General features: G+C 40.7%; 2 long non-coding RNA genes across 3 annotated transcripts in view; both read left to right on the forward strand.

Annotated features, from left to right (window-relative positions):
• Positions 1-366: 366 nt before the first annotated feature.
• LOC121394299 lies at positions 367-19774 on the forward strand. Of its 2 annotated transcripts, none has more exons than XR_005961627.1 (4): positions 367-1293; positions 5265-5470; positions 13738-14193; positions 19372-19774. It is a non-coding gene; the product is annotated as an uncharacterized LOC121394299 (long non-coding RNA). The 2 variants fall into 2 exon arrangements; XR_005961628.1 differs by having other exon boundaries at positions 368-1138.
• A 63-nt stretch (positions 19775-19837) lies between these two features.
• LOC121394301 overlaps positions 19838-26972 on the forward strand; it is a 34616-nt gene continuing 27481 nt past the window's right edge. Inside the window, exon 1 of the long non-coding RNA XR_005961631.1 lies at positions 19838-20737. This is a non-coding gene — a long non-coding RNA (uncharacterized LOC121394301). The remainder of the gene's footprint in view (positions 20738-26972) is intronic.

Here is a 26972-nt window from a genome sequence, read left to right on the forward strand (position 1 = left end):
TTTGAATTCCCTCGAATATAAAAGGAGGATTTGTTAAAATAGCATATCAGAGGCATCTAGGGTTGCCACCTTTACTAAAAAATATTAACGGCCAGTGGGGGGCGGGCACCAAAAGGGGCGGTCTGTGATGTGAAAGGGGCAGGGCTACATGGTGTGTCACAAAAGGGGCGGAGCAATATCGCAGAGACGTCCACGGCGCTGGAAAAAAGGTAAGTTCTTTGCGAATTGGGGGCAGGCCAGGGGCTTTTTTTAAAGGGTATTACAAATTACCGGAATTGCATTGCCGGTAAATTTGTGATACTGGCCCTGGCCGGTGTTTTACCGGCAACTCTAGAGGCATCAGAAGGCTAGGAAATAAAATAGGGGGCAGTGAACAGTGGCAAAAAGCAAAGAGCATGAGGGTTAGCAATGTGCAATGGTTAAGCAGCAGATAAAAATAATATTAGGTAAGAGAGGATACTGTCATTTGGACTGGATGCTGAGAGCAAGTTAGTGTGAATGTTGAAGCAGAGTTGGAATACAATGACAGGCTTCAGATCAATCTCTAGTACAAACATGAGCTTCAATAAAGATTTCCGAGCTCTTAAATGTGATCAGCCGGTTATAAACATCATGAGAAGTTGGGGCTGGTTATTATTGAATACAACGTACCAGTAACATGAAGTTGCATAAAGTACGAGAGACACAGAGACACACTTTATATGTTGCTGACGGAAGGAGGAAGCAGGCAAATGTGAAGAAGTGGGAATTAGCGAATACCCATCATGTTATCTGGGAAGCGACGTAGTGACTATCTCTGTCCTTCGTTTATTCCATGCGAATTAACTACGTGAATACAAACCTTAGCTGTGCCAAAGCCGATCTTAGAAACAAAAGGACAGATTCCCAGTTCTAAGACGGCAGCTGCTAGTTCCCAGTATATAAGGACGCCGCGTGTGACGTCACGAACGTCTCCGTCACGTGACCTTCGGCGCGTATTCGGTGGTCACGCGGGGATTGGCTGGAGCCGTACGCTACTACAGTGCTGACTACGCACTGCTTTACGCTGACTAGCTTTAGGATTTTTCTTTGGGGCAGGGTTTTATTCAGTCTTCCCTTGCGGCTGCGAACCTGTCATATACTTGCTGGTCTCTGTAAGGTGTGTGTCCTTGATATTAGGGGGTTATTGGAGGCTGTTTACACATAATGCTGTTGTGTGGTAACTCGGAGGGCCCAAGAATAAGCAGAAGCCACCCACACGTCACGCAGTTCCATTAGTCTGATTTATAGCGGCCATTGGCCCTGCTGCATCAGGTAACACGTGCTCCTAATGACAGAAGAGTTTTATTAGACATGTCGGACGAGAATAAACCTGGCTATTGCGCTTTATAGCAACCTATACCCTAATACATACCTACATGTGAATAACAGCCAAACTGTACAATGATCAAGAAGTGAAGAAATATAAATATCCCAATGTAAAGTGTAATGGCACTTAAAGGGGTTGTTCACCTTTAAATTCACTAACCTCCGAAAATTCGCCAGCAACGGCTTCACTCACACCGCCACACTTTGCCAGGCGTAGATTTGCCAGGACAATGCTAGTTGACTAAAATCCGAAGTTGCGTCCACGATGCCGGGGAAGTTGCGCTAGTGTAATTGCGCCAAGTGAAGTTGCGCTAGCGTTGCCTAATTTGCATACGTCAGGAAGTTAAAGTTGAATGGACGTATATGTTGCAGCAAATACATTACACTACACAAGCCCGGGAAAACTTAATAAAATAGAGTTTTTATATTGCCCTACACATGAGCCCAGTGTATAGTTTAGGTGCCATATGTTAGGAAATGTAGGGGGAAGCCGGTTACCCCTAAAAAAATTCATGCTCTTTTTCAGCCTATCACCCTGAAAAAGTAAAAGTCAAAAGTTTTTTGGGACTTAAATTTAATGAAAAAATGTTCAACTATTTTTTGAAGAACTCCTATCTACTCTATTGCACTTCGCCTGGTGTGAGGTGGCGAAGGCAAGTCTGGCGCAAGAGAGAACGTTCAGTAAAATCCACATATTAGTGAATTTGCATAGTTACGTCCATTCACCAGAGCGCAAATTCGCCAGGCATTAGGGAGCGCAGTACCGCTAGAGTCTATCTCCTTCCCTAACGAAGTTACGAAGTTAGTAAATTGGCAAAGTACCAAAATGACGTCACGTTAGCGAATTTTTGCTCCGCATTAGTCACTTTGCCCTTTAGTAAATTTGCCCCATAGTATGATGTACGGGTGATATTCTGAGACAATTTGCAATTGGTTTTCATTTTTTGTGGTTTTTGAATGGGGGGGTCAGTGACCCCCATTTGAAAGCTGGAAAGCATCAGGAGAAGAAGGCAAATAATTCAAAGATTATAAATAATGAAGACCATGTCAAAAGTTGCTTAGAATTAGTCATTCTATTATATACTACAAGTCCATTTAAAGGTGAACCACCCCTTTAAATAAACAGTATATGTGCCATGGTATAGAAGAATATAACTGGAATATGACTGAATTTAAACATCCAAATAAAAGTTTCTTGTGCAGGATATATTACATATTAACTGGCTAGATTCTAATAAGATTAAAGGGGACATTTTACATAACCTTCATATTCAGATATATGATTAATCTTTCCTCAAACAATGTAGTGATGCAGGCAAAAGTTTTGAATGCATTTTACCTGCTAAAAGTGTCATTCTATCAGAGCTGCAATGAGAGGTGGGAGTGTCTGTTTATTCTCTCACAGGAAATGGTCACAGCACTGACTGACAGGCTGAGCTCTGCTGTAGCTTGGAAAACTCCTCCCATCTCCCTGCCTGTGCGTCTGTTCCCAGTCTGCACATAACTGTCCTATGTCCATCTTTCTGCCATATCCCTGCCACCTGGGAGCTGTAGTTTAGGAACTTAAGGCTGCACATTTTGGACACCTGGGATGTGGGGGGTAAACCCCTTTCTACCACTTTCTAGAAACATGATAAATGAATTTTTCCAATTTTACTAAATCCAAGGCCGCTTTATGCTAGTTATAGGCAGCTTGGAAGTCTTCCAGCCACCCTCCCCTTACGTGCACAGATTTATGCTGAAGCCATTTGTAAAGCAAGCGTTCTCCCTCTATCTGATCATCACTGCTGCCCCCTGTAGTGCAGGGAAATTCATTTGGGAGGGGGAGGAGCGGGGTGGGTGACGAGTGGAGTTAAATCTAAACAGTTTCAGCGTTAAGCAGGCTAAATGTGTCACTGCTGGGATACAGCTGCTTTAAATCAGTGGATCTCTTCTCCTAGCTCCTCACTTGCCTGCCTGTCAGTGCTCCATTCTGCTCCCCTCGCAACCTAATTGTTCGATGCCCTGTGCTTGTGTGACCTGCACCCGACCCTAACCCGCCCTGCTGCAGCCCGCGCCCCCATCCGCGCTTCCGGGGTCCTTTTATAGACCCGCCCCACAGATGACATTACAATGATGTCACAAAAGGGGCAGGGCGAGCAGACGCGAGACTATAAAACCGGAAGTTGGATGCCGGCATTTGAGGAGCAGTGCGAGGTCGACCCAAACCCGCCCATCCCGCGGGTATCGGGTCGGCCCGCACATCACTATTGTGTAGTGTGGAAAACACATTGTCGAGGGGGAAGAGAGAGAGGGGAGATGAGTCGCTGGTCTCCGACCAGCTCCTGAGCTCCATTGTTCAGTCTGTAGGTGCACTGAGTCTGTGTGCAAGGGTGCCTGCCCGAAGCTGGGCAAGCAGCCCTGAGAAGGACCCAGGCTTGATTGACATATTAAGTTGATGAGGGTCAGTGCTAAAAATAGCTAGGAGAGAAGAGAATATGGCATAGAGAGATCTTATAGTGTAGTATTTCGTTGTGAGTTTTGTAGTTCAACACCTCTACCTCAAAGACACAAAGAATCTTAAATGTGTGCTTATTTTAATCTTTACACACCACGTGTTCAGCAATAGGTGGGTACTCGCAAATGTTTAAAAATATAATCAGCATATAACTCATAATCTCGAGGTGTAGCTTCCAAATAGAATTCCTTGCTGAAAAAGATGTGGAGCGGTAATAGTGTAAAAACGTTTTATTTCTGACAAAAATACTTAAAATTGTACACTGACAAATTTGTAGTTAATACAGGCATATCGAGTCATCAAAATTTCCTCGCCATAGTATATCAAGGACCCCAGTGTTCACAGTTTAACCCTGTGTATGGATTCTCTGGCGCTTTCAGATGACAGCCTTCACCTGACGCGTTTCGTCGATATACGACTTCCTCAGAGGCTCAAATTCTAAAGTATGCGGTTCTCTCCTTTTACGGATCCTGGTTGCCTAGGTCACGCGTCCCTGCACTTCCTTTCCATAGTCGCGGTGCGTTACCATGGCAACGAAACCCTAATGTCCACTCCCCTTACCACATTGCAAATTATTAATACTTTCCCACTAGCACAAACATATTTTGAATGTCCCCAGCATTGGATCCCACAGCATCAAGTGGTTTAAAATGATGGAAAGAGTATGAACCAAAATATTTTATATACACTTCCGTCTCTTGCTTCAGTGTTTCTTTCATGGTATTATCCATTAAGAGAATTAATTTACAATTAGGAATTCAGGAGATTTTTAAATTTCTTTTACCTGGTTTTTCACTAATTATGATTATTTATATTAACTTTTTTAGCTTATAGGGTTACTTGATTAATTAGCCTTTAAAAATTACCTAATCGATTATACTCAATCCATCAATTCTCCACATTATTAGTTAAAATTTGCATATTTGTATTTGTTACATATATATAGGGAGGTTTTTGTTTTTTTTATACAATTTGTATATATCAAGAAGGTATATTGTACATAAGTTTAGATAAAGACTTCTCCTAAAAAGGACCTTAGGTTGAAGTCTATGTTGAGGCCCTTAGGTTCCAGTGTTCCCATTTTATATATCCTTCTTTCGCATCTTAGAGTATCTTCTACAATGTTTCCCCCCCTCCACTTTCTGGTTAATGCCTCCACACCCCAATATGTTAGACCCTTGGGGTTACATCTATGTACCGCCTTAAAATGTTTAGATACACTATGGCTTTCTATACCTTTCTCTATATTTCTCAGATGTTCCCTAATTCAACTTATTTTGTCGTTTGAACCCTCATCAACTTATTTTGTCGTTTGAATACTAAGCTCAAGGAGAACGAGCCTTCCTGTGGGTCGGTTTTAAAAGGGGATTTCCAGAAACTGTTTTGGACACAACCTAATTAAGTATTTTGATTGACATAGTGCCTAGATGACATCGGCAACCAGCACCTCCCACCAATGCACGCCCAGTCCTTCTCAGTGGCTGCTGCTCTACGGAAAAAAAAGTGAAAAAAAGAGATGGCCGACGGCTGCCCTGACTTGCTGTAGCTGTAACAGGACAGGAAATCAGGAGAAAGGGAGGAGCGTGATAAGAAATGCTAAGATAACAAATAAAGTGGACCCAAAAGGTATCTAAAACATGTTTTATTCAATTTTATTGCAAAAAGAATTGATTAAACTATAGTTCAAAATTATGGTATATGTCCCCTTTAAATATCTATGGAGCAGTAAAGGATGCCATTTATCCTATCTTTCTCATTCATCCATGTTTTGTAAAACTATTTTCAATTTTAATCGGTTTTGTATACTATGAAGCCTGTAATGCGGTAGCTATATTTGTAGAAAGTTTTTTTTTAATACAGATAAAGTCTTACTTAAAGGGCTGGTTCACCTTTGAGTTAACTTTTAGTATGATGTAGAGAGGGATATTCTGAGACAATTTGCAATTGGTTTTCATTTTGTATTATCTGTGGTTTTTGAGTTATTTCGCTTTTTATTCAGCAGCTCTCCAGTTTGCAATTTCACCAATCTGGTTGCTAGGATGCAAATTACTCCATGCACTAATTTGAATAATAGACTGGAATATGAATAGTATAGAGCCTGAACATAAAGATAAGTTATAAAAAGTAGCAATAACAATACATTTATAGCCTTACAGAGCATTTGTTTTGTAGATGGTAGTCAGTGACCCCAATTTGAAAGAGTCAGAAAAAGAAGGCAAATAATTCAAAAACTATAAAAAAAAATAAATAATGAAGACCAATTGAAAAGTTGCTTAGAATTAGCCATTCTGTAACATACAAAAAGTTACCTTAAAGGTGAACAACCAGCTAGAGTTAATTTGAGGTATTTTAGTATGTTGTCAAGAATGACGTATTACAGAGAATAAACAAGTTTTTATTATCAGTACCCATGAGATTAAATCGAGAGGATAATGAAAATTGAGAACATGATCTTGAATATCTTTCCAAAATGTTGAATTAGAGGACATTCCCAGGGTAGATGTAAATAATGAGGTAAAGAAAAAACACATTTGGGAGAGCTGTTAAGGTATTTGCCATTATTTGAATGAAAGTTAAATCCTTTGTATGTCAAAGGGATCAATCTGTAATTTTGTTCTCTCAGTACTCCAGAAAGTAGTTTATAAAAGTAGAATTTACTAAGGATTCTGCAGAGACTTCATGATGCATTTTTTGCTGTGGATTCTGTGGGATGAGAATATTTTTCCATAGATGGGATTGAATGAACCTAATTTTGATACCAAACACAGAAAGAAATCGCCGGAGCTTGGTCTAACCCACACTATGGAGTTGAGCAGCTGCTAGAAGCACCCTTGTGCCAGCGCTCAGTCTAACCCACACTCTGGAATTGACCAGCTGCAATAAACGATAAAAAGCCAATATTTGTACAGAGAGAAAATTACCAGCACACAGTTTGCCTTTAATATTAATTGTGTGTATTACAAAAAAATGAGGTGTTAGTACCACACATTGGCCAAAATATGTAAGCTCATGTGCCACGTCAAGGCCCCTCATTGTACGCAAGTCCTACACTAGCCATTAGCATTTAAGTTTTTAGTGCATTTAAAATCAAGTGCCCCAGCAAACAGTGTGACTGAGAATTAAGACCAACAGTGCACTTACCCTTTACTCAGAAGCTCTAGTGAGAAAGCAAGGAGCTTTTAGGGCTCTTACAGACAGGGGCGATCCTGGCCCCTCCGCCACCTGAGGCAGCGGCAGTTGCTGCTGCCCCCCCTCCCCTGGAAATTCGCTCTTAAAGTACCAGGAGCAGCATTTTTTGCTGCCCCTGGTACCTAGTGGGGCGCTGCCGCCTGAGGCGACAGCCTCAACTCGCCTCATTGGCGAAGCACCCCTGCTTACAGACGAGTTAGAGTTACTTTCCGGTTTCATTCGTTCAGCCGCAGGGGAGCGCAGGAGTAGACGCACTGATTTCTTTTCAATGGGGCTGTACTCACACAGACGCATGTAAGCGCCGAACGCAGTTTGGGATGCAGCATGTTGCATTTTACCTGCAATCGGTGCTTACATGCATCTGTGTGAGTACAGCCCAATTGAAAAGAATTCATCGCATCTACTCCTTGCGCTCCCCTGCGGCTGAACACATGAAACCAGAACGCAGGGGAGCGCAGGTAAAAAAGCTTGTCTGTAAGAGCCCTTAAGCCCCAGCCCATTAACATACACCTGTAAATCATACCTTGTTTTAATGGCTCAATGTCAGCTACAGGCAATTTTTGGCTGCAATTTGTGCACAAAACACAGAAAAAACCCACCAGCGCTCGGTCTAACCCATGCTGTGGTGTTGACCAGCTGCTAGAAGCACCTTTGTGTCAGTGCTCGGACTAACTCACAATCTGGAGTTGACCAGCTATACCTGCTATAAACGATTTGAAGCCAATAATTGTACACAATGAGAAAGAGAAAAATTGCCAACACACAGTTTGCCTTTAAAAACAATTATTACCAAAAATGAGGTGTTAGTACCACACTTTGGCCAACATATGTAAGCTCACGTGCTACGTCAAGGCCCCTCATTCCTACACTATCCCTTAGCATTCTGAGGTGCACTTACCCTTAATTAAATTTTTCTCTCAACCAAATGCTATCTGATTGAAAGGAGATGTATTTGTTGTTTTTTTTTAAAAAAAAAAATCTTAATTTGCACCAAAAAATACATACAAATTTTTTTTTTTAATAACTTTTTATTGACGTTTTTGCTCTCTTTTTTTTTTACATTACAGTAAAATACAATATAGTAAAATACAATTGTTTCATATTGTCATTGTAAACATACAGAAGGTGAGTAGTATATTTGCATAAAAAAGAAAATACAATATAATCTGACTGTTATATTTTCACATTTTTAAACTCCAAACTTAATAAATGAACTTTAAACTAAGTTTGTGCGCCCATCTTTTTTTTTTTCGTCTGGCATTCTTAAAATATGTGCAGAGTTACTCAACTAGGAAGCAATTTCCAGTTAACACCGAATAATTAGGTTAAAACATAAAAACACAGAGGTTAGCCCAAATTTCCCAAATCAGATCATATAATAGATAGGGTAGAAACGTGAAGCAAAGTAAAGTAGATTTTCCTTATTCCAGGCCTCCTCTATTATCAACATATTGTTTTCTGTTAGTTGTTTAATTTAGTACGATATTAAGCTGAGAGAAGGAACACATCTAGCCCATGAAAGGTAGCCCGGGGTGCCCAGGGTTGCCAAATTTGTAAAAATTTCTTGTGGGTCCCGGATAAAAGTGAAGTAAATTTCTTATTTATCATAATCTCTGTTATGCGAGCCTTTAATTTTGGAATTGGAAGAAATTGGGTCCGCCACGACTTAGCAATCACCTGTTTGGCTGCCGTGAATATAAATGTAATTCATTAAATAAGGCAACCCAGGGGTCCTTTCTAATATGGATGTGGGTAATAGAGTTGATTATACCATAAATTCGTGACCAGTATTTTTTCACTATAAGGCATTGCCACTATATATGAGCCATCGTTCCTTCTCCTCCACAATTCCGAAAACAATCCTTAGATTGAGATGGAAACATCTTGCTTAAACGCATAGTAAAATACCAACGAGTAAGTATTTTGTAGGAAGTTTCTATTTGATGTAAATTAATAGAGCATTTATTTGTTCCTTCCCATATACTCTCCCATGCTTTTGGATCAAGAGTTTGGTGTAATTCCTCTTCCCAGGTTTTAATATACGATGGAGGAATTGTGTTGCTTTGCATCATTAAGGACTGATAAAGCAGAGAGATTAAGCCTGTTGTGTACGGATAAGTAAAACATAACGTTTCAAATGCAGAGCAGGAAGATAGAACCGGGTTTTTATGTACTGAGTGCAGAAAGTGATGGACTTGCAGAAATATGGAATTTTTCTTCAATGGGGGGATGAAACTTGTTTTCAAAACCTTCCCAAGACAGGCCTGTAAGTTGATATAAATCTTTAGCATATTTAATGTGGGTTGTACACCACCACCTAAAAGAAGCAGTTCCTAAACCGGGTAAGAATTCAGGGTTACCCCAAAGCGGAGTGGCAGGTTTGTGGGGGGCTATCAAATTAGCTGATTGTTTGACAGAATCCCAAACGGATAGAATATGTTTCATGAATTCAGACATCCCTTTGGGACGAAGTTCTGCTTTGACCCAAGGGAGGGCTGCAGGGTTAACTGGGTATATTAATGCTTTCTCTAATTGAACCCAAACTGGAGGTGAGATAAAGTACAGTTGGGCAATTGGGGCTAGTTGGGCTGCTTGATAATATTTCAATGGGTTGGGAAAGGCAAGACCTCCATTCCTTTTACTTTTCTGTAGAGTAGATCCTGAGATTCTATGAAATCCAAAGGCTCAAACAAAATTAGTAATGTTTTTTTGTAATGTTGCCAAGTCTTTTTTAGGAACTGGTACGGGTAATGATCTGAAAAGATACAGTAATTTGGGCAGGTTCACCATTTTGATTGCGTAAATTCTACCCAACCATGAAATGTTATATTTGTTCCATTGTGTTAGTAGGGAGTTAATTTTTTGCCACATAGGAATGTAGTTACTCTTATAGAGAGTTGAGAAATTAGGTGTAAGATGTATTCCTAAATAATTCAAGTGCGAAGTTTTCCAAGAGTATTCAAAGTTTTATTAAATAAGTTTAAGTACATGGGTTGGTAGATTTAAACTTAATGCCTCAGATTTGGCATTATTAACTGAAAGGCCTGCGATTACTGCAAACTGGTCTAATAGATATGTTAAATGTGGCAAGGAGGTGAGAGGATTAGTGAGCGTGAGAATTACATCATCCCCGAAAAAGCAGGCTTTGTATTGTTTCCCAGAATGAATTATCCCATAAATTTGGGAGTGACTATCAATGTGTCTTGCTAGGGGCTCTAAGGCAAAGAGCACAGGCGATAAAGGGCAACCTTGTCTCGTGCCTCTCTCTAGGGCTATATTAGAAGAGGTAAATGGGCCCCATTTAATGTATGCTGATGGAGAAGTATAAAGCGCTTTATTTGTATGTTGAAATATTGGGCCAAATCCCCATTTTGACAAGATATAAAATAAGTACTCCCATGAAATTTTATCAAATGCTTTTTGTATATCCAGACTTAAAAAGCATTGCAGGGGTTTTTGTTGAATTTGCAATATGGGTTAGGTGAATAACTCGTCTAATATTGTCTCCTGTATATCTTTTAGGGATAAAGCCTGTTTGGTCAAGATGTATAAGGGTAGGAAGGAAAGTATTGAGTCTAGACACCAATATCTTTCCAAAGATTCGAAGATCTAAGTTGAGGATGGATATGGGGTGATAATTGGCACATTGATCACAGCTATTTGTGCTGCTAATGCTTTAGGCCAGTAGTTGCCCTGGGCAATGAAATTAAAGGCCTGTACAAGATGTGGACATAAAATCTCAGAGAATTTCTTATAATATTGAGACGAAAATCCGTCAGGGCCAGGGGTGGTATTAGATTTAAGGCTCTTGATGGCTTGTTGTACTTCAATGGTTATAGGACTATCTAGCAGTTCTTTATGATTTGCAGCAATTGGAGGCAGAGCTAAATCTTGCAAGAATTGATTAGCCTTATGTAAAGAGAATGGGGTATGTTGATTGTAAAGGTCTGAATAAAATTTTGTAAATTCTGCCAATATTACATGGGGATGAGCCGTTAGATGTCCTGCACTTGTTTTAATTTTATGGGGAACATTGGAAGAGATATTCAAGCCTTTTAATTTTCTAGCTAGTAAAGTATCAGCTTTATTGTTTTTAGTATAGAATTTTTGATTAGCCCATCTAATTGTCATATCAGCCTCATGAAGCTATAACATTTTTAATTCGGTAGATACGTCTTTTAATTGTCGATTTATTTCAGAAGTGGGGTTTGTTTTGTGCAACTGTTCGAGGGCAGAGTGTTTTTGAGTTAAATTTTGGAGGTTTAGTGTATTTTCCCTATTCCATGGGAGGCTAATTGAATAAATACACCTCGCATTACTAACTTGTGAGCTTCCCAAAGGGTCATTGAAGATGTGACAGAATTTACATTTTCCTGAAAATACGTTTGTAGAGCTTTCCCAAATGTAGAGGGAACATGTAAAAGGGTATCAGATAAACACCATTTTAAGTTATAAGGTTTAATTATCATATTTGTTAGGCTCACCATTGTAGGAGAATGGTCAGACCATACTGCAGATAGTATGTCCGCCTCTTGAACATTTGGCATTAGCACTGCAGACAAAAAAATGTGATCAATTCTCATATAGACTGAGTGGGGGTGTGAAAAAAATGTATAATCTCTTGTCAATGGATGACGTTCACGCCAGACATGAGCTAAAATACATACAAAATTTAATGAAATATGACATTACAGTCGTGAATAGGATTACATATGTAAATTGGAGTAGGCCTACACACATTCCTCGTCCTACACCCAATAACCAGAAACATACACTACACATCTGATTGTCCTAAACAGTAAAATAGTTACAGTTTCTTTTCCATTGGACTGTTAGAGTTGCCTCCTTTCGTATAGATTTTTCTGGCCTGAATGAGAAGTCCCTGCTTGGTAAATCAAGGGAAATGGGCAAACTGGTGACGTCACTGAGCCGGGATTGGGCAGGTATGGGACATCGGGGTACAGAAATAGGAGTATTGGGCAATTGTTGTGGGAGATAAGAGGGAATGTTTAAAAAGGAGTTTTTTCAATGAACCACTTTAGGGAGGGAAGGAGAAGATTCTCCTTATTTCTGGGGAACAATCTAAAAACAACTGAATTGAAGAAATTATTTGACAGATGAACAACCCATTGTATTGCCGGTAAATTAGTAATACCAGCCCCGGTTCTAGCTGGTGTTTTTCTGGCTAGCCCAGTCAAATATCAGCTGTGTGGCAACCTTAGGGGCTATACCTATTTTCACTTGGCATTGTATAAAATAAACTGCTATCAGGACATTTACAAGTATTCTTTTGTGTTTGAGTTGTTATTGGTAAGGGATTTCTCCCTACCAAGTCCTCGGACATACTGGGGCAGATGTATGAAGGGTCGAATATCGAGGGTTAATTAACCCTCGATATTCGACTAGGAACTAAAATCCTTCGACATCGAAGTCGAAGGATTTAGCGCAAATCCTACGATCGAAGGATTATTCCTTCGATCGAACGATTAAATCCTTCGAATCGAACGATTCGAAGGATTTGAATCCAACGATCGAAGGAATATCCTTCGATCAAAAAAACTTAGGCAAGCCTATGGGGACCTTCCCCATAGGCTAACATTGACTTCGGTAGCTTTTAGCTGCCGAAGTAGGGGGTCGAAGTTTTTTTTAAAGAGGCAGTACTTCGACTATCGAATGGTCGAATAGTCGAACGATTTTTAGTTCGAATCGTTCGATTCGTAGTCGAAGGTCGAAGTAGCCCAAAAAACACTTCGAAATTCGAAGTTTTTTTACTTCGAATCCTTCACTCGAGCTTCATGAATCGGCCCCACTGTATACCAGGTAGTAAACCAAAATACATAGGAAGTTTCCTGTTGTCGATTGTGGGGTAATGTCTGTACATATTTTGTCCGGGTAGCAAAGAAGGTAGTTACTTAGTGCTCTATGTTCAAGGTGGCTTCCAGCCAATCCATGTGATAGGCAAAATCAAGCTTAGTAATCGTCATTTCAAGTGATGGGGGGAGGGTTGATATCCAGGAATACTGTGTCTCTCAAGATTGCCCACAAAGATGTGAGATGTATCTGAAAATGTAGCGTGAATTTACAATAGGAGGTGACAGTCTCCAGAATTGTTTGATCAATGGACAAGACCATAGACAGTGGTAAATATCTGCCTTTGGAGCCTGGCACTTTGGGCAGGCATCAGTTTCAGATCATGCCACTTGTTTCCGTAACTTGGGACAAAAATGTGCAATACATTCAGAAACGTAACATGAAAATTACTTTTAAATTAAAAACTGATATGTATTCAAATTGTAAGGAATTTTTTTTTCGTATAAGGTCTGGAAATTCTCTATGCCCCTCTCAAAATCCTTATCCAATAGTGAAGGTTTAAACATTTTGGACTTAAGGAAGATGAAAGGTTGTATTGTGATCAATCAAAATAAGCAATCGTTTGGGTTATCGATTTCCTCTGATAGAATGTTACAAATCACTGTTTGTGCATAAAGCCTAATTTGGAGATATATTTGTTAAAGAATGAAATGGGGAAAGTGTAAATGAGAGAATCCTTTAAACTAGGCTTGTTGAACCAGAGGGGTAGTTGAAAATAAAACAATTTCTCTTGTCAGAGATTTGACATTTGCTTATACAATCACCCCAACAAAGAATATGTGTAGGGGAATTGAGATGTTGTAACCAATTAATATTTTTTCTTTTCCATTTAGGAGACTGGAGGCTAAGCCGAGCAGAGGAGACCACGTTCCTTGTTAAAGGGAAAGGAAAGTCTTTTTAACTTGGGGGTGCCACAATTTAGGCATCCCAAGTGATTTTATTTACTTAACTGATAACCCAGGCTGCTGCTCCTGTCAACAGATAACTGCACCGGCCCAGGGTTCTTCCAGAGATCCAGAGTGATTCTCTTTTTCCACTTCTTCAGACATATCTGCACAGTGGTGTGAAATAGCTGGTTTTTTTTTCTGTTGTTAAAGTATGGCTTTTCACTCTGCTGTGTATGCACAGCTGCGGGAATAAAGAATAAGCATGAACAGGATCCCTCTGTGTAGCTCACTGGGCCTCTGCAGTTTTCTATTGATAGGAGCAGCAGCCCTGGGTATATACAATCACTTAGAGCTGCCTAACTTTTGGTACCTTCAAGTAAAAAACTTGCTTCTCCTTTAAAGGTAAGTAAGGGTAACCTGATAATCATATTTATGTAATCGGTATAGTATTTGTCATACTATAAAATTGTTTCTATAAACTTGGTAATCTTTAATTTCAGAGGGTTGTTTTTTGAATTGTTTATTAAGCATTTCTAATATGTTTTCCTTAGATTGTGTAGTTATTTTTAGATCTATATTAATATATTTGCCATTTTCAGAAATGTGCCTTGTTAATGCTGACTAGTTAAATCTCTGTAACCATGTACCCCGAGACCATCATTTATTTTTGGACAGTAACATAAAAAAAATTAAAATGTAACATAGTAATAACAATTTGATGAACTGTGGCCCTACATTGATAGCACTGATTTGTTTGCTTGTTTTAGAAACACTACTAAAGTTTATACAATCAACCTGCTGTGTAGCCATGGGAGCAGCCATTCAAAGCTGGAAAAAAGAAAAAAGGAACAGGTTTACATAGCAGATAACAGATAAACTATGTAGAATACAATGGGATTCTACAGAACTTTTCTGTTATCTTCTATATCACCTGTACCTCTACAGGGCAACAGTACATTCATTTTAATTAATTGTAAACACTTTCTTAGTTTCGGTAGAACAATTTTTTTGATTTTTTTCCTTTCCAAATGAATTAAAAGTATTGAGCAAATTCACCATAGGATAGATGCATTTAAGAAAGATCAACATTTTTAAGAAGGCAGTCCTTTTAAATTTAATGGTGCATTTTTCTGTTTATTATAAAAATGTGCCATCTTTTTTTTATCATTGGAAGTCATCAAAAATAGAGCCAATAAAGATCTGCTGGATACCTAGATTTTAGATGTAGGATTGTTTCTTTTCGATACCTAGTTGCAATAGGACTTTAGCAGAAGAAAGGCCTTATATACTTATTAGTTCAGTCTTTTGGGTTTAAACCCAGAAATAGACTCAAAGTTTGTAATATTGAGAAGATATTTTTATATTATGAGAAGGATTTTTCACAATTAAGAAAACTCAAATGCTGGTAAACACACGGATAGATTATTAATATCCAGAGCAGGTAATCAGGAGAACATCTTGAGATATCTGATGAGGGATTCCAATGTTATGTTGAACAGTAGGAGTGAGAGAGGCCAACCCTGTCCAGTACCTCTTTTTACTCCTCACATTTCATCAGCTGCGATTTTATGTGTCTTCAAAGAAGTGTATAGCAGCTGAAAAATATTCCATCACTAGCAGATGCCATAGCGGGCACTATTGCTACTTCTATTGCGAAAGCCATGTCAAAGGTTCAAGAGGTTCCAGTGGAAAAACACAAGCGCACACTATCTAAGCGTGACGATATACCCTCCCGCACTTCTAACTCTCCGGATGTATCTGAAAGCTAGGGATCCAACAGAGAGGTATTTTCGTCCCCTGCCCAATCAGAAGATGACGAGGAAGAAAATACCAGAGAGAAAGATACCTCTTACGACATTGACGGCATTATCATGGCCGTCATTGAGGTGCTAAATCTTGACTCCAATGCAGATTCCTCATATCATAAAGGTCTTTTTAAAAGAAAGAAAAAATCTGCAACCTGCTTTTCCTCGCATGAACAGCTGACAGCAGTAATCCAGGATGAGTGGAATTTGCCAAAAAGGGCTTTTCAGGCATCACGCAGGTTCTCCAAGTCCTACCCCTTTCAAAGGAGTTTGTGGAGAAGTGGTCCGTTCCACCACTAGTAGATGCGCCAGCCTCACACCTTTCCATAACAACTGCTCTACCATGGACACAGCCACCTTCAAGGATACTACAGAGAAGAGGTTGGAAGGATCCCTAAGGATCTCAGTTGCAGGATCAGCTCTTTGGCCATCCCTAGCCTCAGCATGGTGAACAGGGCCATAGAAGCATGGGCAACCTCGCTCATACTGGGCACACCCCTGGTAGAACTCATTCACACTGCTCTTTGCATAGCAGAAACCAATGCATTCTTATGCAAAGCAGTTCTGGACATGGCACAGCTCATAGAACGTACCTCGGATCAGCACCGAGGACTTTATGGCTAAAGAACTGGTCATCCGACATCAGTTCCAAGAAATACTTTACAATTTTACCCTTGAAGGGTCTTCGACTATTTGGGGAAATAATTATCAGACGACAGGGGGTAAGAGCACTTTTCTACCACAGTCCAAATAACGTTCCCCCTCAGCCCCCTGTAGGGGGTGATTTTTTTTGTGGCCAAAGCAGCAGGTCGACAAAAAAATCAAACTCTCCATTGAGGTCATCCTTTCGCTCCAAACCATCAGACAAACCTCGTTCAGGATGGAAACCGAACAAGCCCCAAGGCAAGGTCAACCATGACAAGCCCTCATCGGCATGACTGGGCACTCCCTCCGGGGTCACACAAGCACATAGGGGGACAGCTTCTCCATTTCTGGGAGGCGTGGTTACGCCAATCTTCAGATTCTTGGGTGAAGGAAATAGTCACAGACGGCTATCACCTGGACTTCACTTCTCTTCCCCACAGGAGATTCTTCATGTCAAAAGTCCCATCCACTCCAAGCCGAGCTCAGGCCTTCCAGGAATGTGTCAGATGTCTTTGGGACCTAGGGGTTATCGAACCAGTCCCATCACAAACGAGATTTTACGACTACTACTCCAATCTCTTCATACTTCCAAAGAAGGACAACACATTCAGACCGGTGCTGGACCTCAAAGAATTGAACCTCTTGATCAGATTTGTGCAGTTGAAGATGGAAACCTTGTGCTCCGTAATCTGAGGAATGGAACCAGGACAACTCCTGGTGTCCTTGGGCATCAAAGACACTTATCTCCATGTCCCCATCTGGCCACCCCACCACCAGTACCTCCGATTTGCCTTTGGCAAGCGGCATTTCCAGTTTGTAGTACTCCGGTTCAGGCTAACCTCAGCGCCATCCATCACACAGGATGATTTTCCTCGGGTTGGAATGCGACACGCTGGAACAGAGAGTGTTCCTACCACAAGAGAAGCAACTCAAGCTCCGCAACCAGATTCAGCATTCCAGACATTCTCTCCTTTTTACAAAGAGGGATGGACGTAGGCCTTAAGCTAGGTTCACTGAAGGTCCAGGTATCGGCATTGACTTTTTCAGCTCAGATTGTCTCTTGATTCTGTGAAAACGTTCCTACAGTGGGTGGCCCATATAGCCCCCCCACGACAAACACCAGTTCCCACATGGGATCTCAACATTGTTCTGGACGCACTCCTGGACCCCCAATTTGAGCCACTAGGCTCAGTCGAACCATCATGGATGATCTGGAAAGTAGTACTACTTCTAGCAGTAACATCAGCATGGGAGCTCTTCTCTGTGACCCTCATCTCCTAAGTTTTAACAAGGACAAGGTGGTACTTCGTACCAATCTGAAATTCTCGCCAAAGGTCGCTTCATCCTTTCATCTCAACCAAGACATAGTGGTGCCATCCCTATGTCCGGAGCCCAAGAATGGCTGCACGGCTTTGATATGGTCCGGCCCCTAAGAATATATCTGTCACGATCCAAAGTGTTTCGCAAGTCAGATTGTCGGCTCATCATTCCAGCCAACCAGAGCAGTGGGGTCATCATGGGCCTGGCGCCACTCTGCCTCGGCTGAGCTGATCTGCAGAGCGGCCATGGTCATCAATTCACACTTTCCGAAATTCTACCAAATTCATTCCTTTGCCTCCTCAGAGGCAGCCTTTGGTCGCAAAGTACTGCACACAGCTGTGCAGGACTAAAGGCAACAAAAATTCAGTTACTATTTTCACCCACCCTATTGTTGTTGGGGCTGCTTTAAGTCCTCACTGATCTCCTTTGTCCCCCGGAGAGGCCAGAGAAAATAGGATTTATGTACCTACTGGTAAATCCCTTTCTCTGTCGTCTAAGGTGGACACAGGATTTCCCACCCTCTGTAAATAGTTGATTGTTGAAATAGTGTTACTGTTCTCTCTACCTCTCTGTGTCCGGTTACTTGGTACCAACTGAGTTGAATAGGAAAGTACTAGGGGTAAAGCTGGAACATCCAGGCATGCCCTCTTTTTCTTATCCAATCAAGTGTCCTGCCTCCAGGAGGATGGAGCTTAACCCCACTGGTCTCATGTGTCCCCCTGTCGACTACAGAGAAACGGATTTACCAGTAGGTTAGTGATGTGCGGGTAGACCCAATACCTGCGGGTTTACACATGGGTCTGGCGGGTTCGGCCCCGCTCCTCCATTTGTCGGTGGCAGCTTCTGACTTCCTGCTTGATTTTTTAAACTTGTGCGCCTCCCCTTTTGTGATGTCATCAGCTGGGCGGGTCGGCGCAGGGCCTTAAAATGGAAGCAGGGAGTTGGGCAGGTTAGGGTCGGGTGCGGGTCGGGTAAAACCCGACCTGCACATCACTACGGTAGGTACATAAATCCTATTTTAAGTGCCAATTACAACCAGTGCATTTTTTTTAACATTTTTTGCAATGTAGATAATCTTTATACTAGTACTTCTTCCCAGATCTTCCTTTTTCAAGGCTCTTCTTTCCAGGGGTGATATGCTTCAGAGGAGTTTTAATAAACCATTTTGGGATCTGTTATCACCTTAGTAAGAGAAATTAGGCTTGATGTCAAAGGTTGTTTTGAGAAACAACCGTATTAAGCAAATGGGTCAAAAAAAGAGAAATTCAATTGATTAACTATTTGTTAAAGGGGTTGTTCACCTTTAAACATCTGTCCAAACATAAACAGTCTGGGTCATTAAAGCATTTTACTTAATCAGCTTTATTATTTAAAAAAACTCTTTTTTTTAAATTACAGATCACTTTAGCTGCAGGTCAGAAGCTCTTAAAGAGATACTGACACCAGAATTTAAACTATTTTTTACATCTGTCATAATATTGCCTTTGAAAGCTACTTATAACTTTGCCATAAAGTATTTGCACAATGCTTTTACAGTACCTGTCTGATGCCCCATGTTCCTATATGAGGGGGCTGCCATATTTGTGCAGCAGTAGCCCATTAGCATTAGAAACTTTAACTGACAGGCTGAGATGGGACAGTCAGGTTGGCAAAACAGTCAGGTTTAGAAACTTCAACTTACTTACAAAAACAATCCTCTCCACAAAAAATGATCAACATGACCTATAGGTAACTTTTAATATACATTCATATTTTAAAAAGTATTTTTTAGAGTCAGTATCACTTTGTTTTCTTTCTGTTCTCCACTTAGGGATGGGATCTCTCACATCTTTCCCTGTGTGATGTGATGAAAGCCCAAGGAGGAAGTTCTGGACTGAAGAGCTACTGCACATTCCTTTCCTCTCCTGCTTCATTTGCATGTCTTCGACCCAACTGGCTGGCAAGATTTTACATAAGAGAATTAATTTAATTTATGTACCAGAATATGACTTTGATTTTATCATTATAAACAATTGAAATGTACTATGCCACAAAAGAGATCATATTCAGTTAATCTATCCATAGAAATATATATATATATATATATATAAATGTCAGCACAAAAGAAACAAAAAATAAACATTAAGAAACATGTTCTGCATTCTCTAATGAACCAGTGTGGCAGAAGATTTAGGGGTAGATTTATCAAAATGTAAGATCAGAGCTCACCACAAAAAAAAACACTTTGTATTCATTCCTGTGATTTTTAAGAAGCATATTTATCAATGGATGAAAGTTACAGTTTACCATTTGATAAATACACTTATAGGAATGACTAGAAAGGGGATGATTTTTTTTGTGGTGAGCTCTGATGTCACATTAAGGGGCCTATCTATTATGCTGTGTAAATGGAGTCTTGTCAAAAAAGGTGATAAGGGTGAAGACACGCAGAGCTACTAGTAGCAGCTACTTGTCACATCTACAAAATAGACAATAGTGATTATTGGCTTAGCTAAGACACTTCAAGTGTTTTAGCAGAGGCAAGTCTTAGTATTGTCTATGGCAGGATAATTTTTGTAGCTGCTACTAGTGGCCTTGTGTGTTTTCACCCTAAACGTTGTGTAAAATAAACGGCAAATTCCTCAACGTTTGTGCGCCTTCCAAATTCCACATTTGGCGGCATTAGAAAAGTAGAATGCATGATAAGGGCACCTTTTTTTCCTTTTGATGTGTGGTGAATTTGAATGTTGTTTCTTTGCTGTATTTTTACACAACAGTAAATATTCCCCGTAGTGTCAGTCAATCGTTCAAGTGTCCATTGCTAATTGATGTGAAAGGGATATGCTCTTCGTTAGAGAGGATCTGGATCATTGGCTATAGATATTTTTCATTGTCCTTTTTATTTGAAAGGGCTGAGAACTCTGCTCCCTGAATATCGCATAATCATATTTTAGCTTTGGTAGGGAGTCATCAGTTACCAGAGAGAGAGTCTGATAGTAGTATAGCAAGCAAGTCTTTATAAAGTTCAAGAATGCCATTGAAACATACATTTTATCTTCTGGACCTGTTTTCCCAATACTTAGCTTTTCTTGCTAACTGTTTAAACTTTTTTTCCTAGATACAATTTTTTTTTGTGGAGGAAGAGTTATCTTCTATGAAAAGAATGCTGTCTTCCATCTCTAAAAGTCATTTTGGAGGTAGGTAGGGCAGTTGATTATTTATATAACTCTGTAACCTTGCTTTCTATACATAATTCTCAATAGTCATGTCAGCTGTCTAGCTATAATTCAACTGTTTTTGTATGACATGACATGTGGGAGAGACTTATAATTGCACATTGTCGGTGTTTCATATTTTATGCAGTTCTTTACACAGATCATACTCCTTTCACATCTGTCCCTGCCCCACAGGAGCTTACAATATAAGCTTCCTATCACGTTCATTCACAGTTAAGTCAGTTATATGTTAATCATATCACACACACACACAGAGCTTACAATCTAAAGATCCTATCCTTTCATACATAGTAGGGTCAGTTGTAGCGTGTGGGTTGTATAAAGGAGTGATTGGAACCAAGGTGCATGATTTAGTGAATCTGGTGTTTGAACTACTGAATTGCATACTAGTGAAGAAGCACAGAATGCTAAGGTGTTTAACTCATTGCATGTTGGGAGGGACACCCTGATTGATAAAGCCTGGCTTTACCCCTCAATAGAGCAGTGATACCCCTCATCCTTCATGCTCCGAGTGAACAGGCACTACTGTCTGTCTTCCGTAATGAGGTATGCCTTCTTCCCCACATTACAGTCGAGCGTGCACTAACAGACGGGACAGTAGCGAAGAGCTTAGCTTCTGGCTTGTGAGTGTGAAAGGGTTTTTACCTTACAAGATATATAATCATTAGAAAAGGTCCTAAAGTCCTTATTAACCAAGATTCTAGGGAGACCTAACATATTAGTAAATCTTGAAAATGTTGCCCAGAAAAACAACCTTAGTAACTGCACTGAAAGGGAAGCTTTTGAGGTGTCACTAAATAGCAATATTTGTGGCATCAGAGAGATGAAATCATCCACAGGCAAGATGAAAGTATCTCATGGAGTCATCACACACCACAAATTTATTGGCGCCCTGTCCTTCACCTACCACCTCAATTGCCTACACCTCCAAGTGCAGCGCAAAAAACCCCAAACTAAACACTGCATAAAACTCTATTATTGCCCTGAACCCATACACCATAAGTATAGTATATCAATTTTGCACAAAAGGGAACATACATTTTTACAATAAATCTTATCAGTACACACAATTTATTACCCTTTCAATAATGCAGCTTTCTTAGGAGCTACGTTTTTGGCATTTAAAGAGTTAAAAGGCACTACTGTCTGTCCTCCATGAAGGGGTAAGCCATTTCCCCCACACTACAGTCGAGCTAGCGCTATCAGATGGGACAGCAGCAAAGAGCTTAGCTTCTAGCTTGTGAGTGTGAAAGGGTTTTTACCTTACAAGGTACATAATCATTAAAACATCTCATTGCATTGCACAGATTATACATCATTCACATCAGTCCCTGCCCCACGGGGGGAGCTTCCTATCACATTATAGACAGGCGGGTCAGTTGTAGTGTTTAGCTTGTGTAACTGAGTGATTGCAATCAATTTGGATGATTTTGTGAATCTGGTGTTTGAACTACTGAATTGCATACTAGTGAAGAAGCACAGAATGCTGAAGTGTTTAACTCATTGCATGTTGGGAGGGACACCCTGTTTGAGAAAGCCTTGCTTTACCCCTTAATAGAGAAGTGAAACCCTTTATCCTTCATGCTCCGAGTGAACAGGCACTACTGTCTGTCTTCCGTAATGAGTTATGCCTTCTTCCCCACATTAAAGTCGAGACAGTAGCGAAGAGCTTAGCTTCTGGCTTGTGAGTGTGAAAAGGTTTTTACCTTACAAGATATATAATCATTAGAAAAGGTCCTACCTTCTGTTCTTCAAATGTGCCATCATCATTTGTTTCAAGTCATCTGGCTTCCTCTTCTTATTTCTATAGCGCCGTCATATTTTATGCAGATGGGAGCTTACAATCTAAGGATCCTATCACATTCATACACCGAAGGGTCAGTTGTAGTGTGTGGGTTGTATAAAGGAGTGATTGGAACCAAGGTGCATGATTTAGTGAGTCTGGTGTTTGAACTACTGAATTGCATACTAGTGAATAAGCACAGAATGCTAAGGTGTTTAACTCATTGCATGTTGGGAGGGGCACCCTGATTGATAAAGCCTGGCTTTACCCCTCAATAGAGCAGTGATACCCCTCATCCTTCATGCTCCGAGTGAACAGGCACTACTGTCTGTCTTCCGTAATGAGGTATGCCTTCTTCCCCACATTACAGTCGAGCGTGCACTAACAGACGGGACAGTAGCGAAGAGCTTAGCTTCTGGCTTGTGAGTGTGGAAGGGTTTTTACCTTACAAGATATATAATCATTAAAAAAGTCCTACCTTCTGTTCTTCAAATGTGCCATCGTCATTTGTTCCATGTCATCTGGCTTCCTCTTCTTATTTCTATAGCGCCGTCACATTTTATGCAGTGCATTTTACAGATTATACATCATTCACATCAGTCCCTGCCCCAAGAGGAGAGCTTACAATCTATGGATTCTATTACATTCATTCATAGTAAGGTCAGTTATTTGTCAATCATAAAGGCTCACACAAACACACTTCATGCAGTGGTTTCCAGAGAGTTTACATCATTCACATCAGTCCCTGCCTCCACAGGGGGAGCTTACAATCTAAAGATCCTATCACATTCATACACAGAAGGGTCAGTTGTAGTGTGTGGGTTGTATAAAGGAGTGATTGGAACCAAGGTGCATGATTTAGTGAATCTGGTGTTTGAACTACTGAATTGCATACTAGTGAAGAAGCACAGAATGCTAAGGTGTTTAACTCATTGCATGTTGGGAGGGACACCCTGATTGATAAAGCCTGGCTTTACCCCTCAATAGAGCAGTGATACCCCTCATCCTTCATGCTCCGAGTGAACAGGCACTACTGTCTGTCTTCCGTAATGAGGTATGCCTTCTTCCCCACATTACAGTCGAGCGTGCACTAACAGACGGGACAGTAGCGAAGAGCTTAGCTTCTGGCTTGTGAGTGTGGAAGGGTTTTTACCTTACAAGATATATAATCATTAAAAAAGTCCTACCTTCTGTTCTTCAAATGTGCCATCGTCATTTGTTCCATGTCATCTGGCTTCCTCTTCTTATTTCTATAGCGCCGTCACATTTTATGCAGTGCATTTTACAGATTATACATCATTCACATCAGTCCCTGCCCCAAGAGGAGAGCTTACAATCTAAGGATTCTATTACATTCATTCATAGTAAGGTCAGTTATTTGTCAATCATAAAGCTCACACAAACACACTTCATGCAGTGGTTTCCAGAGAGTTTACATCATTCACATCAGTCCCTGCCTCCACAGGGGGAGCTTACAATCTAAAGATCCTATCACATTCATACACAGAAGGGTCAGTTGTAGTGTGTGGGTTGTATAAAGGAGTGATTGGAACCAAGGTGCATGATTTAGTGAATCTGGTGTTTGAACTACTGAATTGCATACTAGTGAAGAAGCACAGAATGCTAAGGTGTTTAACTCATTGCATGTTGGGAGGGACACCCTGATTGATAAAGCCTGGCTTTACCCCTCAATAGAGCAGTGATACCCTCATCCTTCATGCTCCGAGTGAACAGGCACTACTGTCTGTCTTCCGTAATGAGGTATGCCTTCTTCCCCACATTACAGTCGAGCGTGCACTAACAGACGGGACAGTAGCGAAGAGCTTAGCTTCTGGCTTGTGAGTGTGGAAGGGTTTTTACCTTACAAGATATATAATCATTAAAAAAGTCCTACCTTCTGTTCTTCAAATGTGCCATCGTCATTTGTTCCATGTCATCTGGCTTCCTCTTCTTATTTCTATAGCGCCGTCACATTTTATGCAGTGCATTTTACAGATTATACATCATTCACATCAGTCCCTGCCCCACTAGGAGAGCTTACAATCTAAGGATTCTATTACATTCATTCATAGTAAGGTCAGTTATTTGTCAATCATAATGGCTCACACAACACACTTCATGCAGTGGTTTCCAGAGAGTTTACATCATTCACATCAGTCCCTGCCTCCACAGGGGGAGCTTACAATCTAAAGATCCTATCACATTCATACACAGAAGGGTCAGTTGTAGTGTGTGGGTTGTATAAAGGAGTGATTGGAACCAAGGTGCATGATTTAGTGAATCTGGTGTTTGAACTACTGAATTGCATACTAGTGAAGAAGCACAGAATGCTAAGGTGTTTAACTCATTGCATGTTGGGAGGGACACCCTGATTGATAAAGCCTGGCTTTACCCCTCAATAGAGCAGTGATACCCCTCATCCTTCATGCTCCGAGTGAACAGGCACTACTGTCTGTCTTCCGTAATGAGGTATGCCTTCTTCCCCACATTACAGTCGAGCGTGCACTAACAGACGGGACAGTAGCGAAGAGCTTAGCTTCTGGCTTGTGAGTGTGGAAGGGGTTTTACCTTACAAGATATATAATCATTAAAAAAGTCCTACCTTCTGTTCTTCAAATGTGCCATCGTCATTTGTTCCATGTCATTTGGCTTCCTCTTCTTATTTCTATCGCGCCGTCACATTTTATGCAGTGCATTTTACAGATTATACATCATTCACATCGGTCCCTGCCCCACTAGGAGAGCTTACAATCTAAGGATTCTCTAACGTTCATTCATAGTAAGGTCAGTTATTTCTCAATCATATGGCTCACACACACACTTCATGCAGTGGTTTCCAGAGAGTTTACATCATTCACATCAGTCCCTGCCTCCACAGGGGGAGCTTACAATCTAAAGATCCTATCACATTCATACACAGAAGGGTCAGTTGTAGTGTGTGGGTTGTATAAAGGAGTGATTGGAACCAAGGTGCATGATTTAGTGAATCTGGTGTTTGAACTACTGAATTGCATACTAGTGAAGAAGCACAGAATGCTAAGGTGTTTAACTCATTGCATGTTGGGAGGGACACCCTGATTGATAAAGCCTGGCTTTACCCCTCAATAGAGCAGTGATACCCCTCATCCTTCATGCTCCGAGTGAACAGGCACTACTGTCTGTCTTCCGTAATGAGGTATGCCTTCTTCCCCACATTACAGTCGAGCGTGCACTAACAGACGGGACAGTAGCGAAGAGCTTAGCTTCTGGCTTGTGAGTGTGGAAGGGTTTTTACCTTACAAGATATATAATCATTAAAAAAGTCCTACCTTCTGTTCTTCAAATGTGCCATCGTCATTTGTTCCATGTCATCTGGCTTCCTCTTCTTATTTCTATAGCGCCGTCACATTTTATGCAGTGCATTTTACAGATTATACATCATTCACATCAGTCCCTGCCCCAAGAGGAGAGCTTACAATCTAAGGATTCTATTACATTCATTCATAGTAAGGTCAGTTATTTGTCAATCATAAAGCTCACACAAACACACTTCATGCAGTGGTTTCCAGAGAGTTTACATCATTCACATCAGTCCCTGCCTCCACAGGGGGAGCTTACAATCTAAAGATCCTATCACATTCATACACAGAAGGGTCAGTTGTAGTGTGTGGGTTGTATAAAGGAGTGATTGGAACCAAGGTGCATGATTTAGTGAATCTGGTGTTTGAACTACTGAATTGCATACTAGTGAAGAAGCACAGAATGCTAAGGTGTTTAACTCATTGCATGTTGGGAGGGACACCCTGATTGATAAAGCCTGGCTTTACCCCTCAATAGAGCAGTGATACCCTCATCCTTCATGCTCCGAGTGAACAGGCACTACTGTCTGTCTTCCGTAATGAGGTATGCCTTCTTCCCCACATTACAGTCGAGCGTGCACTAACAGACGGGACAGTAGCGAAGAGCTTAGCTTCTGGCTTGTGAGTGTGGAAGGGTTTTACCTTACAAGATATATAATCATTAAAAAGTCCTACCTTCTGTTCTTCAAATGTGCCATCGTCATTTGTTCCATGTCATCTGGCTTCCTCTTCTTATTTCTATAGCGCCGTCACATTTTATGCAGTGCATTTTACAGATTATACATCATTCACATCGGTCCCTGCCCCACTAGGAGAGCTTACAATCTAAGGATTCTCTTACGTTCATTCATAGTAAGGTCAGTTATTTGTCAATCATATGGCTCACACACACACACTTCATGCAGTGGTTTCCAGAGAGTTTACATCATTCACATCAGTCCCTGCCTCCACAGGGGGAGCTTACAATCTAAAGATCCTATCACATTCATACACAGAAGGGTCAGTTGTAGTGTGTGGGTTGTATAAAGGAGTGATTGGAACCAAGGTGCATGATTTAGTGAATCTGGTGTTTGAA

This window comes from Xenopus laevis, chromosome 5S, assembly GCF_017654675.1.
Source record: "Xenopus laevis strain J_2021 chromosome 5S, Xenopus_laevis_v10.1, whole genome shotgun sequence".
Taxonomy (NCBI): Eukaryota; Metazoa; Chordata; class Amphibia; order Anura; family Pipidae; genus Xenopus; species Xenopus laevis.